At 37.4% G+C, this 13,230-nt stretch overlaps 1 long non-coding RNA gene across 4 annotated transcripts in view; it reads right to left on the bottom strand.

Annotated features, from left to right (window-relative positions):
- The window catches only part of LOC104152494 (uncharacterized), a 67,305-nt gene that overhangs the window by 20,153 nt on the left and 33,922 nt on the right, over nt 1-13,230 (bottom strand). For 3 of the 4 annotated variants that reach the window (XR_011139728.1, XR_011139726.1, XR_011139727.1), the window contains one exon: nt 3,093-4,767. This is a non-coding gene — a long non-coding RNA (uncharacterized lncRNA). Of the gene's footprint in view, nt 1-2,091; nt 2,178-3,092; nt 4,768-13,230 lie in introns of those variants that run through there. The other variant, XR_011139729.1, reaches the window with a different exon arrangement.

The raw sequence follows: 13,230 nt of genomic DNA, 5'->3' as shown, positions 1-13,230 counted from the left end.
TAGCTTTGCAGGAGTTCCTATTGATATGTTTGTTGGTGTCACGATACAGACATGTTTCACTGGTCTCAGTAATGGTAATTAGCACCGCTCTTTCTTTAGGTGAACACAACTATGTAATTTCTAGTATTTTACCGAATGTAGACATCCCTGCACACAGCGCTGCATTGTGCTGAGTGGATACAGCCTTCTGGTCACTGCCTTCTAACCCCAGACAATTGCTGAATCTTTTTATCAAACATTAAATTTTTCAGATGCCTCTGAAATGTACTACTTACAGAAGACTTTTTAATAAAGATGAAAGCACCTGCAGCAGGTGCATATTTACAGAAAAGAAGCTCCTCTCTACAGTGGCTTTGAACAGTATCACAGAAGAGAAATGAAATTTTACTGCATGGCTTAAAAATGGTCCATCATATACTCCCCTACACATGCATGCAAGCACACACACAAATTAACCTTTTCTAAAGGATTTTGCAGAGATTTTTCTGACCACATACTAAAGGTAAATGCCAATAATGAAATATAGATTAGCAATGCCAAGATGTAAAGCCAAAGGCAATAGATAAAAAGAATGCTTGATCTCTCTTATTGTGCCCTTCAAAATATTAAGCCCTGTAAAGTGTCTATTAACTATTTAAAACATTAAAATACAATACAATACAATATAATGATACATCCATGTATCCATTTTTTTTTTTATACCTACGATTCACGGTCCTTTTAAGAATTATTGGCTATGGCTGTTCCAGAAAAGAATGCTAAACTGAAGGAAACTGGGAGACTTTAGAGAAATAAACTAAAACAAAACAAATAAGAAAGAAATGTAGCACCTGCTTGGGTAAGGAAGATATACTAGCACAACTAAGGAAGATGGACTAACCACGCAGCGAGGGTCTCGTCCTCTTAAATACATTAAACGATTTCAAGGAATTAGAAGGCTTCTACTAGCTCCACATAGACAACTGTCTACCATCAGAAAGTCAATTTTTATATTTGACAGCTTCCACAAGCACACTGAGACCTGTATCAAAGCACATGACAATAAGCAGAACAGCACTCAGGCCTACCCTGAAAGCAAAATTCATCACTTTCCCTTGGAAAAAGAGGTGGGCTTCTTGGCCAGTGGGTCACAGGTCAACGTTTAACCTTTTCACAGGGCAGTCAAATGCAAAATAAACCACATTTTTACCTCCTTTTCCCCTTGGAATTTTTACATTGTTCAGTTGCTCTCTCTTCCAGCAAAATTACTGTTGAACAGACGACAGTTTTAAACGTCTCTCCATAAAATGTCAGGAAAGCCCATCTCACATCTCCATGGGTTTTAAATGCTTTGGAGTTCACTGTCAAAACTGCATTTTCCAGTTCAGTGAACCCTTGTGCTGACTATCGCTCCAACATCCTTGTTGATTCCCATTACTGACCAGAAAGTCACCATATGACTCATAATAATTTGGATTTAATTGCAAAGATACGACTTTTGTTCAAGCTGATAATACAGGAGGGAGGGCAGGGACTTATTCCCTTTTCCTAAAGCCATGATAAAATTTGTTTGAAACATTTTCAAATCTCCAGCACAACATGTTCACCCCAAATCTGAAGGTCCTTATTATATTTCTTCCAACATAAAACATTCCTGGGGTTTCTGTCTTGTGATGTTATTGCCTAATAAAAGGTGTGGAAACTTGGAATCCTTCAGAAAACTCCAGCAACATGAAAATAGTTTCCATAATGAATAGATTTCAATCTCTTACCTCCCTCTGTAGAAATGTTTTAATCATTAAGGACAGAATGGAGTTCTCATGAGACTGTTATTTGAAATAGTAAAGAAAAATATTTGCATCTACTATGCAGTTGTGAAATATGGCTTAGTGGTTTGTTTACAACGGGCAAGCAGACGGTTATTTTACTGAATTGAATTGACTGGCGTTGTGCATGGATTTTTGAGATGGAGTATATTTGTGCTCTGTAAAATCCCCATATTTCTGACAGTCTGAAAAATGATATTGATCTCAGTCTACATCTTGATACTATTTGCAATAGAATAAGCAGCATTTGGGGTAAGAAAATACCTTTCTGTATAATATTACTCACACGTATTTGAAGCGAATGAATAGCTTACACAAACAGCAACATTCTGTCAAATGCAGTATTCTCCCGGAACTTCATGCTCTTGCTATCTAATGAGAATGATGATAGAGAGGACAGGATATCAAGCTAAATTTCTCATTTTCCACCTCTATGTTTTTGAAGCACTGAAAATAGAGAGAATATATAAAGGCAAACAAGTCTGCAGATACTGCTAAACACGTAAATAACCTGAATCTTGGCTCTACCTACAAACGGGACTGCAACAACAAAAATTCATTCCAGCTGCACATCCTGCATTTATTAGCAATTAACACCATTTTGATTTAATTTCTAGCTGCTTCTATTCCTTTTTACATATGCAACGTTTTCCACACAAGCGTCTTGAGTTTAATCTTCTAGCGTCAGTGATAAATATGGATGCGTTGGGAGGTTCAGGACTCCACAGAAAAAAGCCTTGGGATTTGATTGTAGGTATAATTAAGTAATGAAAATATTAATAAAATTGATTATATCATTTCATTACTAATCTAATACTGGATGCATAAGTAAGGAAAGAGTGGTAATAGGTGCCAAACTGACACCTGTAGCTCCCTGTGACTGCAAATACACAGAAAAGTAAGTTAATTCTGTGCGGTTCACTGAATGATAACTAATTAAATGATAGACAGGCTTGCATGGGAGGAAGTAAATTGACTAGAATCTTTGCTAAAAACTACAGCTTAATATAACCTTGTGTTTGGGTGAATTTTATTTTAAATGATAGAATTATTTGTCCTGGATATAGAATCACAGTTATGTTTCATGGAACTGTTAAAACGTTCTCCAGATTCTCCTGAATCAGTCTATGTTTAGATCTACCAATACAAAAGCAAATAAGCATATTCTCCAGCTTCTCCACACTGACATTTCAGTAAACAGGTTGGGACATGGGGAAAACACAACAAAAAGAGAATAGATTTGATTTAAAATGGAAAATAATATTTTGGAAAGGAAAAAAACCAAACTCATTGAAAAAAAGTTTTATTCAGAGGTTCAAAACAGAACATTTGTTGTATCATTAATTAAAAGCTTAGTGAGAGCAGAAGCATTGACAATAAATGCAAGTAAGTCAAAATTTTAAAAGTCAACATTTCTAGCCAAAGCTAGAAAACCATCAAAAACCTAGAGCAATAAGGGACCCGATACGGTAGTGAAGATATTTCAGATAAAAGGGTACACATATACCGCTCATGACTGATGATTAAGAGAACATCTGCCAAGCCATGAATCGTTCAATACTGTCATCTTCAAGGGTTCTTTTTAATCTATTGGTCTCTTTAATAGGGCCTTTCTAAAATTTACAAACTTTTTTTCTTGATTTTCTCAAGGAAGGTACATTTTGTTATTCAAACTGATTAATATATTTTAATGTTGATTGTGACTATAGTCTTATGGAAGAGACCTATACAATGCCACAGGAAAACATAAACTTTCCATGGTATCTTATTCTTTTGAACTGTCAACTACATTTCATCCAAAATAAATGGTTATGTTAGGCATAATTTAAAAACCCAGAACAAAAACATCATTTTTAAAAACAGAAACATGTTTTTAATAATAATTTATGTGGAGGCCTACTGTTTGTATTTCTATTAGCTTGAATAAAACTTTTCCATTAGGGTAACATATTGATCTCCTAACTCCTGTTAAAGTGTTCTGTGTTATTATGTTGACAGAAAAGGCAACAGGATAAAATGCTGAGGAACCTTTGAGCTAACAGTTCTGAAGAGCTCCACAAGGACCTATTATAACAAAGCAACTGGATGACATGATGACCAGATTAAACTGAATGTAGAACATTGCAAGGTAGTGCACATTGGAAAGAACAATTTAAACTCCTCCTATGCACTGATAACTTCTGAATTAGTTATAAGATCTCAGGGAAAAGAAAATCAAGGAGTCATCAAGAAGAACTGAATAGAGACATTTGTTCAATGTGCAGCCAGTATATAAAAATCACGATAAGACATTAAGATGTAATAAGAAGGAAATTTGTAATATTATTGAATTTATAATGCTAATATCTAAACCACTGGTGCATCCTCCCTTTCAACAGTATATGCAGGTTTGTGATCTCATCCCAAAAATGATATAGCAGAAATCAAATAAAAGAAAAACGTGACTATGCCTTAGTGACAGGTACAGATTGTCATAGTACCTTTCCTGACACTAAGAAGCTCAAGGGAAAAAAGTTATGGGTAGAAAACAAAAGGACTCCAAAATGGCTCCCCACCTTTATAGGAATATTCAAAAGAAAAAGACAAAAAGGTTTTCAGAGTCCTTGTGGGAGGAGAAACAAGATACAAAGAAAGCATGCACAAAAAATAGAAAATATGACAAGCAGGAACATCAGCAGATCTTATAGCCCACTCTCAGGCCCAAGACATCATAAAATACTGAGTCCATCCTTCAGACCCCAAAATGAAGGGCTGTATTTCACACCTGCCAGTGACTTGTATTCCACAGCAGTCCCAGGAGTGCCAGCACAGAGGCAGCGATGGTTCAGGCTGCAGATGTGGAATTGTGTAAAACCTCCAGCCAAAGCCAACACGGAAAGAGGAATCCATTGCTCCTTGCTCTGCAAAATCTGCCACTCTTGGATCTTTGGGTAAGGTCATGGTTTGGACATTCAGATGTAAGCTGATCAAAGGAAATATATGAAATCGTCAAATGTACAGAAAAACTGCCAAATGAGCATGCCCCACAATGCGAAAACAAGTAGCACGCACTCAGTGATATTTAAAATACTTTATCTGTACATATGCCATACTAAGTAGTGCTACAAGGTGTTACTGAAACAAAGAGTTCAATAACAGTTTAAAAAACAGACATGGTGAACCAGGTTGTTGTAAGTAATCAGGCCACTGCAATTTCTGTACTCTCTTGGGTCAGCACATCCTGTCCTGCAAGCCACTTCTCATGCAACTGCTATTTTTTGCTGAGGCAAGGCAACACATTATAGGGAACAAAAACACGCCATATTTCAACAACATGCCATATTTCAGCGCGGTCTGTATCAAAGAGCATGCTTCTAAGGAGTCAGGAAGAAACTTCCACCAAGTGAACTTCTTTAGTCACGTCTTGAAGTAGCCTTAAGCTATCCCAGTGCTACATGCAGAAGAAAAGCCTAGGAAGATTAGCTTAACCCCAAAACAGGTCATTATCCATCAGGAAATATTTTCATAATAACCTAAGAAGGCAAAGGAAATTTTAGTTTTAGTTTACCGAAAAAAATATACTAGTTACTTCCCTTCTAAAGAAAACGACTGTTTTATACAAGATCACTAATAGGTTGTAACCTTTAATTAAAATTAATGTTTTAAAAGAAAAGACGATGTGGCTAATTAATCTTATCTTGGCATCCTCACTAGGGTTTTATTTTCCCCTTACTGGTCATTTCTTGAGATTCATGCTGGAAGTAACAGTGTTCCATGTTGTTTTGGGCTGAATGGAAAAACACGAGCGTCCTGACTGCAATTCCCTTTCGGAATTTCTTTGCGTTGACTGTTGACTGAGCTGTCTGAATCTTAAGAATAGAAAGACGGGAATTACTGAGTCACTGTTTCTTTTCTTCTGTGTCTGTTTCAATTCCAGACATCTCTACATATGCTGAAGATGAACAGACAAGCTCATTTTCCTGTCTGGATACTGGCTCACAGTTTGTACAGTATTTGTCTTTTATGCAGACATATGGGTAGTTGATCTGTTTTATAAGGACAAATAAGCAGCCAATGCCAGACTCATGCCAATTTTATCAATATTGGATTAAAAAAAAAAAAAACCCAAACATTACAACTACAGTAAAAAAACTTTGCTGGAAAATTTATGGCCAGACTCTCATCTGTTGTACTTATGCTCTTGTATCACGGCTTGGGGATCTGGTCTCTTCTATTCTACTTTTCGTAGATCTTTGTCATTCTTCTTTTTCCGGGACTCTTGATTCTCTCCTTTCTTTTGTCTGCAGGTTCACAAAAGGATTTACTTCACAATCTAATATGAACAGAAAAAGCCATCAAGGAAAACAAGGAAAATATTAAACATAGGGAACAATTAAACTGTCCCTATATTGTTGTTAGGGCAGGAACAGCAAGTGTGGGAAGCTGCATCTGAAAGAACTACCTGCCACATAGATAACATTAGTTGATTTATTTCTCATTTACAAGCTGGTTTGAGTCTAAGCATTTTTTTGACAAGTCCTTTTATCTCAAGTATTTCTGAATTGGTAAGCTGGAGAGATGAAGAAAGTGAAGAGGAAAAAATTTGGGGAAAGCTGAAAATACTACATCACTGAAGCACAGTTCATAGTCTTATAATGAAAAAGGTTGCTGCTCTAATGAAGCCTCAGCTCCTAAAGCAGCCTGCATAACTGAGATCAAACATGGAAGCATTGAGGTAGCCAACTGGAAATGAAAGGTTTGGACAACTGAAGCAACAAATATCTAATACAAGTAACAGTCATTTCAGATTCAGTACTTCTTGGTGTAAGGAAAAGTTTGGTTTATATCTTCTTTACTTGGATAGTATGTCCCATTCATTTTGACAAATCAGCCTCTTGGTCTTCAATACTATAACTTTCCAGATTTCCCAAAAGGCATCTAAATTCTTATTTCCTTTGCTGGGAACCTGGCTAGCAAAAGTGTTTGTGCCTTCCTCTCAGTTAGTGTAATGCCGACAAAGAATGCACTCCTCAATTTTCAGTATGTCGACACCTACAGATTTAGATATGATCAGCATGAGGTCAAAGATAGCTTCCACTAGCTATGTTACTTGGCTGACTGGAGAAAAAATGTCAGGATCAGCTCAGAAAGCAGACAGTCAAGTTATCTAAGTTGATGACAGGAAAGCTGCATTGAAAGGTTTACCCGGAATATCTTTCCAAAAGTTCCCCTCATTGTTTCCGTGGGATACTGATGATATTGCAAACAGACTACCAACCATGGATTCTCTCTGTCTCCTCCTACTAAGTATCAGTACTTTTCAAGGGTTTTAAGTTCTAGGCATTGACTAGCATAGGATAAAGCATAAAGAAGTCTCCAGGCAATTTCTACACTCAGATTCAATTGCAGTTATAGGCATGAGGGGATAAACAGATGGAAGAAATGCAATAAAATTGATCACTTAAGTGATCCCAAAGGTAAGGTCACATTTCCAAATAGCATGTCAAAACCGTAGCAACCTACCAATATTTACAGGCACTGATTTCAATGGAACTGTACTCATTTCAGTGGGATTGTACTCATCCATTTATACGGTCACTATTCTTCAGTCTGCATGAGAAAGGTGTAACTACTTCTGACAGGTGAAAACTAGGCTAGAAAATTGACACTGCCTTGTTTTTCCCATCCTTCAGTGGTGCTGACTAGATGCAGAATAGCATAGAGAACATAGAAACTTACTTGTCATTACAACTTTTAAATACAAAATCGCTAGCATCCTAACTGGGCTTAATACATTTAATACATTTAATACATACGGGGCTTACTAATTGCAAATTTATCATCTGTACTCCACAGCGGGAACTGTTAGATCATCCAAATGCTCATTTTGGATCCACAGTCTAAGCAGCTAAAGTTGGAATCGAGCCAACAAGTATATGCATGCATTTCTGATACATCCTTGAATGTCATGTTTGAGTGTTTTCCTGTGGGTTACTACTGTTGAGGACTACATCAGCTGAGCTGCTAGTAGAAGAGCGTCTTTGAATACTGTCCGCCAGTTGCTCAGGGTCTGATTCAGGTTAATGTAATTTCCTTTTTGCATCAAAGAGTTAGTCACATTTGGCACATTTCAGATTAGTCCCTTGGAAAGGAAAAACTCATAACAGAAGCATGAATGTCTTTAATGTAGCCCCATTTGTTTACAACAGGAGTATAAACCTTGTTTCCCTGAGCCAAGTAAGGAATCCCACGCCTTACTGCAGTCAGCACGAAACCCAAGACTGCCTCTCCCTTCAGATCTCAAAGATTAATGTGCCTTTGGCTTATTTGCTTTTGGTTCTGCCACGTTTCCTTTTGCTCCTTCCATTTCTCCAGTCAATGCTCTCATTCCTCGTTTGCTGCACTATTTCCCAAGAAAGTCCCTTGGCCTAAACGGCATGGTTTGTGCTCATCCTTATATGGGCCTGTGTTCTGACTGGCAGCTTCCCCTAATTTTGCTACAGCTAAACAAAAGACAATTAGCTGCTCCCTCATTTAGCTTGAATGGAAGGACAACTGCTTTATGCAACAGCTTCAACCCAAACTGTAACAAAATTGATTTCTTCAGACAAACATGAATCCCCATAAAAGATTTTTAAATCTCCTATTACATATATTTTGCACATATTAAATTTTGGAACAGATTGGTGACTGATGGAAAGAAGCTTTCCCCATTGTCAGCCTCCTTGTCAGAGTTTAAACAGTGCTTGTATAAGCATATGGTTGTATTTATAATAATTCTATCAAGGCCTTGCTTCTAGCATTAAAATGCTGCGTAACAATAAGGTAAAGCTATGCCGGACACATGGCTTCTCTAATGATACTTTCATGTGACAAGAAGGCAGCCGTAGGAAAAGCCAACATACAGAGGAATAGAAAGAAATTCAAAAGTAGAAAGTCACACTGTGCGACCAGTTCTGCACAACACGGATTTCACTGAAGACAGACCCAACATGGCAGAAGAGCACCGAGGATTGAAAAGGATCAACACCAATATGACTCTTAAAAAGTGATTTATGGAATTCAGCAAGAAAATAATCATCTTTACTAGGTAACTTGGATCAGTCGTGATTCCCTCTCTCTCCCGAAGCAATCCTGTACAAACACGACTTAAAAAATAATTCTGATAGGACTTTTCAATGAGGACAGGATGAAAAACAGATTTTGTTGGCTGCTAATTTAATTCAGGTAAGGTACACATCATTGTTAGATGTGGTTCAAACCAAAAATGCTTCAGACTTTTCCAAAGCTTGAATATTTAATCACCTACACAGATCCACTGCCAAACACATAATATGACTGTACTACCAAGGAACGTAAGACGTATATAACACCTTCATTGTTATATGCCAATTGACAACACTACAAAACAGCATGTAGCAACACTACAAAACAGCATGTAGCCTTTGCATATATTCTGATGTTGCTCACCAGAATAACTTTTCCCAAAATCATGACAATCTTGAATGTCTTCTTCCTACCTGATAGTATATCTGAGGCAAAGCTGCTATTATTTCAAATATATAGGTTGTACTTCTCTCATTACAGAAATATTCACAAAAAAAGACAAACCAGTGTTCCTGAATATAGTCATGCATTTATTATTTTAAAAGTCACTCAAAAATTTTAGAAAATATGGACCTAAGCCTTCTGCTTTGTTTACAGAATTGTCAGCAATTTTTTTTTTCAAAAATCTAAAAGCAATTAGTGTGCCACATGGCTAGATTTCTAAACCTTCATGAAGATGTAATAGCTACATCTACACCATTGCTTTTTGAAGAATATTCAGTCAGCCCAAACTAGCAGGTAAAGTTATACCAATTGTGAAAAGCATAACATGATTGAACTATTGATTCACAATTAAAGATATAACTAGTGTTTTTGGTATTCGAGTAGATATGCTTTTATTCCTGAGTACCAATTCTGCAATGGTTAATACAAATCAATAATTTCCATTTTATTTCTACCCCTCGATCATGTCTAATAACGCCAATACGTCGCAGTTACAACAGCTACTTCACTTTTTAGTGTTTTAGCAGAAATATTGAAGGAAGGAGGAAACAGTGGAAATTAAGTAAAGAATTTTAGCGGTCTACTACAAAAATTTGAAATATATAACAATCATAAATTTACTTTTGGAAATTCAGTTTTCAGAATTCCAGATCCTGGGAGAGTGCAACAGAAACTACGGTAACAAAACATCTTCACGTTAGTCCAACATCAGAAAATGAAAATGACAGTCTCACCCAGCTGGGTTTCCAGACAGCAACTGAATAGACCATCAATCCAGTTGCACAAGAAGGAAAAATATAGAAAACAAAAACAAAAACAAAAACAAAAACAAAAACCCGGTCGCAAAACTTTTTCCCCAAAGGAGGTTGCCATGTAGAGGCAAGGAGTGGTGGAGAAGACAAGAGCCCAAAACAAGCTTGACTATAATACCTTTCAAGAAATCTCGGCTAGATCATAACCTGGCATTCTTTCCTGTACCAAGTCAATGGTGGTCTTACCTGAATAAGGGCTAAATAAAAAGGCATCAAGACTGTTTCAGTGACTTAACGTTCTTTGGTAAAGCTCTCTAAATAAAATGCTTGTGAATGGCTCAGAAAGAATAACTGACAAATTCATATGGAAATAAAATGACACTTTCAAGCTTACGAAAATACAAAAGACAAGATGATGCAAAAGTTAATTTGAGTGCCTAACTGTTCTGCAATTAACATTGGAGAAAATGAAAATTGTATTAGTTTTCCAAACAAGGAATTATTTGGCAAAACATAGCATGAGAAGTGAGCACTCTCATAGAAATACATTTAGGCCTGGATTCCTGCAGAACGCTTGAGAATTAATAAACAACTAACAACACCAACTGAGCGTACTTTCTATGGTCATTGTTCATGCTACCAATTATAATCATTTTACTTTTACTTGGGTATGTGTTGCATCTACTTGTCGTATGTTTAGAAAGGTATCTCTCTGGATCTGGGAAGGCTTTTAGATTTTGCCCGTTGTGTGTTTTGTCTATCACAAACAAGCCCTGGTTTAACAACTGGTTCTTCAAGCACTCTGGAATAAAAACTTCCAGGGAGAAACTCTTCCTTTCTCTCAGTCTCTCTTTGATATCCTTATCATAGATGGACAAATTTTCAGTTCAAGAGGTGCAGAAAGGAGAACCTGCTGTACGAAGTTCTGAGAGCTGGAGTTTAACATGTGACAATACAAACACTAACAATAGGTTTGCTGCTGCCTTACATTTCAGGTAGTCATTCGTATCAATGCAGAGTAACACCCGCACAGACTTGAAAGACTGTGTAAACAGAATGGCAGTCTTTTGTAGAGGCATGGCTAAAACAGGACAATGGCACACGTGTGCGCACACATACACACGCACACACACAAACGGGTAAAAGGAAGGCTACCCCCCCCAAAACTTGATGCATTGAACTGAAATAGATTCTGTTTATTTTTTAAACAATTACAGAGAGCTATATTGATTATCTGTGAAGACAGGCGAGATGAAGTGGACCTCAGAGGATTTAAACCCAGCGCTTAAAAGGAAGTGAAATGTGCGTCAGCCAAAACCGTGGTGGCCACCGTCTGCAGACTTTTGCTTACTTGTTTCAATTAATGGTCCTACCAACTTTAAAGTGTGAAAGTTGAAGATTAGGTATTTGTATCTGTAAAGATTTAAAATATTTATTAATGTTTGAAGCACTATGAGAAGAAAGCAAGAGCATAGAGTCCTCGGCTTAAAGGTACACTTTATACAGAGGTTTCCAGCTATATGCTTTCGTGAAGAAGAAAGGACAGTCTCACAAACAGCTGGGTAGGAAATTCGGTATAACTCGGAAAACACTTAAACCTGAAATTCTTTCTGGCCTCAGAAGACCTTTTTAAAAAAAAACTCAGCAAGACAGACTGAACAAATTATACTCAGCATCTCTGGTTTTTTTGCTCTTTAAATAGTTTGTGTCAAACTGCTTCTCCAGCACATACACACAGTCCCTGACATTACTCACATGAGAATTTCTTGAATATCTCAATTGTAATGGCACTATTTCAACACGATCAGGATAACTCTTTAGAGTTAGTTACTTGCTAGATACCAAATTGTAGACACCAAATTGACTACTTTTCTCCCAGCCCCTGTTTTTCTCTTCCTTTTCTATAGCTGTTGAGGAAGCAGTGAGAAAATAAGAGATACACTTATAAGCAGGTTTGTCAAAGCTTATACTGTAATTCTTAATCCATCAGATAGTGTGCCTAAAGCACTGAATGGATGGCTGCAGACGCAAAAATGTAGAAGAATAATGAAGAATCAGACATATTCCGCAGTCACTTTACATACAAAATATTATGTATATTATACATATATAATATGTATAATTCCTTTTCAATTCCTGCTGAGCTGATGTGCTGTTAAACTGGGTTAAATATGCTTTTTAAAAGAATTTCCACCTTGAGTGTGTGTGTCTTCTGCATCTGACCCTTCAAGGTCTTTCTAATTAAAGACAGAGTATACCATCATTTGCTAAATGCACTAGGAGTTAATGTAATTTACCTTGGCATTTCTAATACCTTACACGGATTCCAATTCCAATACCTGGTTTGGATTCCAATTTGATATAGAACCACCACCCACATAATGAAATCATTACAGCAATTAAAAAAAGACAATTGGATAAAATCCTAGCCCTGCAGTGGAAAGATCTGAGTGGGATAGAGGCTAACAAAAAATACAGGCGTCCCTTCCATTTGAAGCAGAGACAGGCACAAATGCAGTCTAGCAAACAAATGGGGCCAGGGTTAGAGAACTTGCCGCTGCCTCAGACTGCTACAGGGTTTAAGCCTACACAAACCTCAACTTTCACAAACTCCCGTAAAATGGTCTCCTCAAGACGAAACCTTCAGGCATTCAGTCTTAGATATATTTGACAGGCTGCATGTGGACATAACTAAGGAATTGTTGGGTGCAGATTTGCTAATGAGCAAGGGAATGGTACACTGCTGCATGTGTAGCTTGCTGCAGCAAAGGGATAATCATGCTGAAAGGGAAATGTCCTGATTTCCGAGAACACTCAGGCTCTGTTCACTGAGCATCCTGCATTCTTCATCTAGAGACCTGTATAATAATTAGTCACGGGTAAGACATTGCTCTGGATAGTGTTCACGCCACTGTTACTTAAAGCACTGCACAAATTCCATTAGGCATCACTCCTATCCTTGACCGCGTGGAGCCAGCTTACCGCAGATCAGTCATGCGGGTTGTCTGGCCGGGTTTGCCACTTCTTTGGCCCACCTTCCCCATAGGCAACGCAGTCTGCTGTAGATTTGACCATTGCTAAGCATGCTGTCTTCTACCTGGCTATTCCAAATGTAGTAGAGGCACTGAATGTCCATGAACGCT

This window comes from Struthio camelus, chromosome 2 (assembly GCF_040807025.1).
Source record: "Struthio camelus isolate bStrCam1 chromosome 2, bStrCam1.hap1, whole genome shotgun sequence".
Lineage (NCBI taxonomy): Eukaryota > Metazoa > Chordata > Aves > Struthioniformes > Struthionidae > Struthio > Struthio camelus.
The sequence above is the reverse complement of the archived record's forward strand: the minus strand, read 5'-3'. Positions and strand labels throughout refer to the sequence as shown.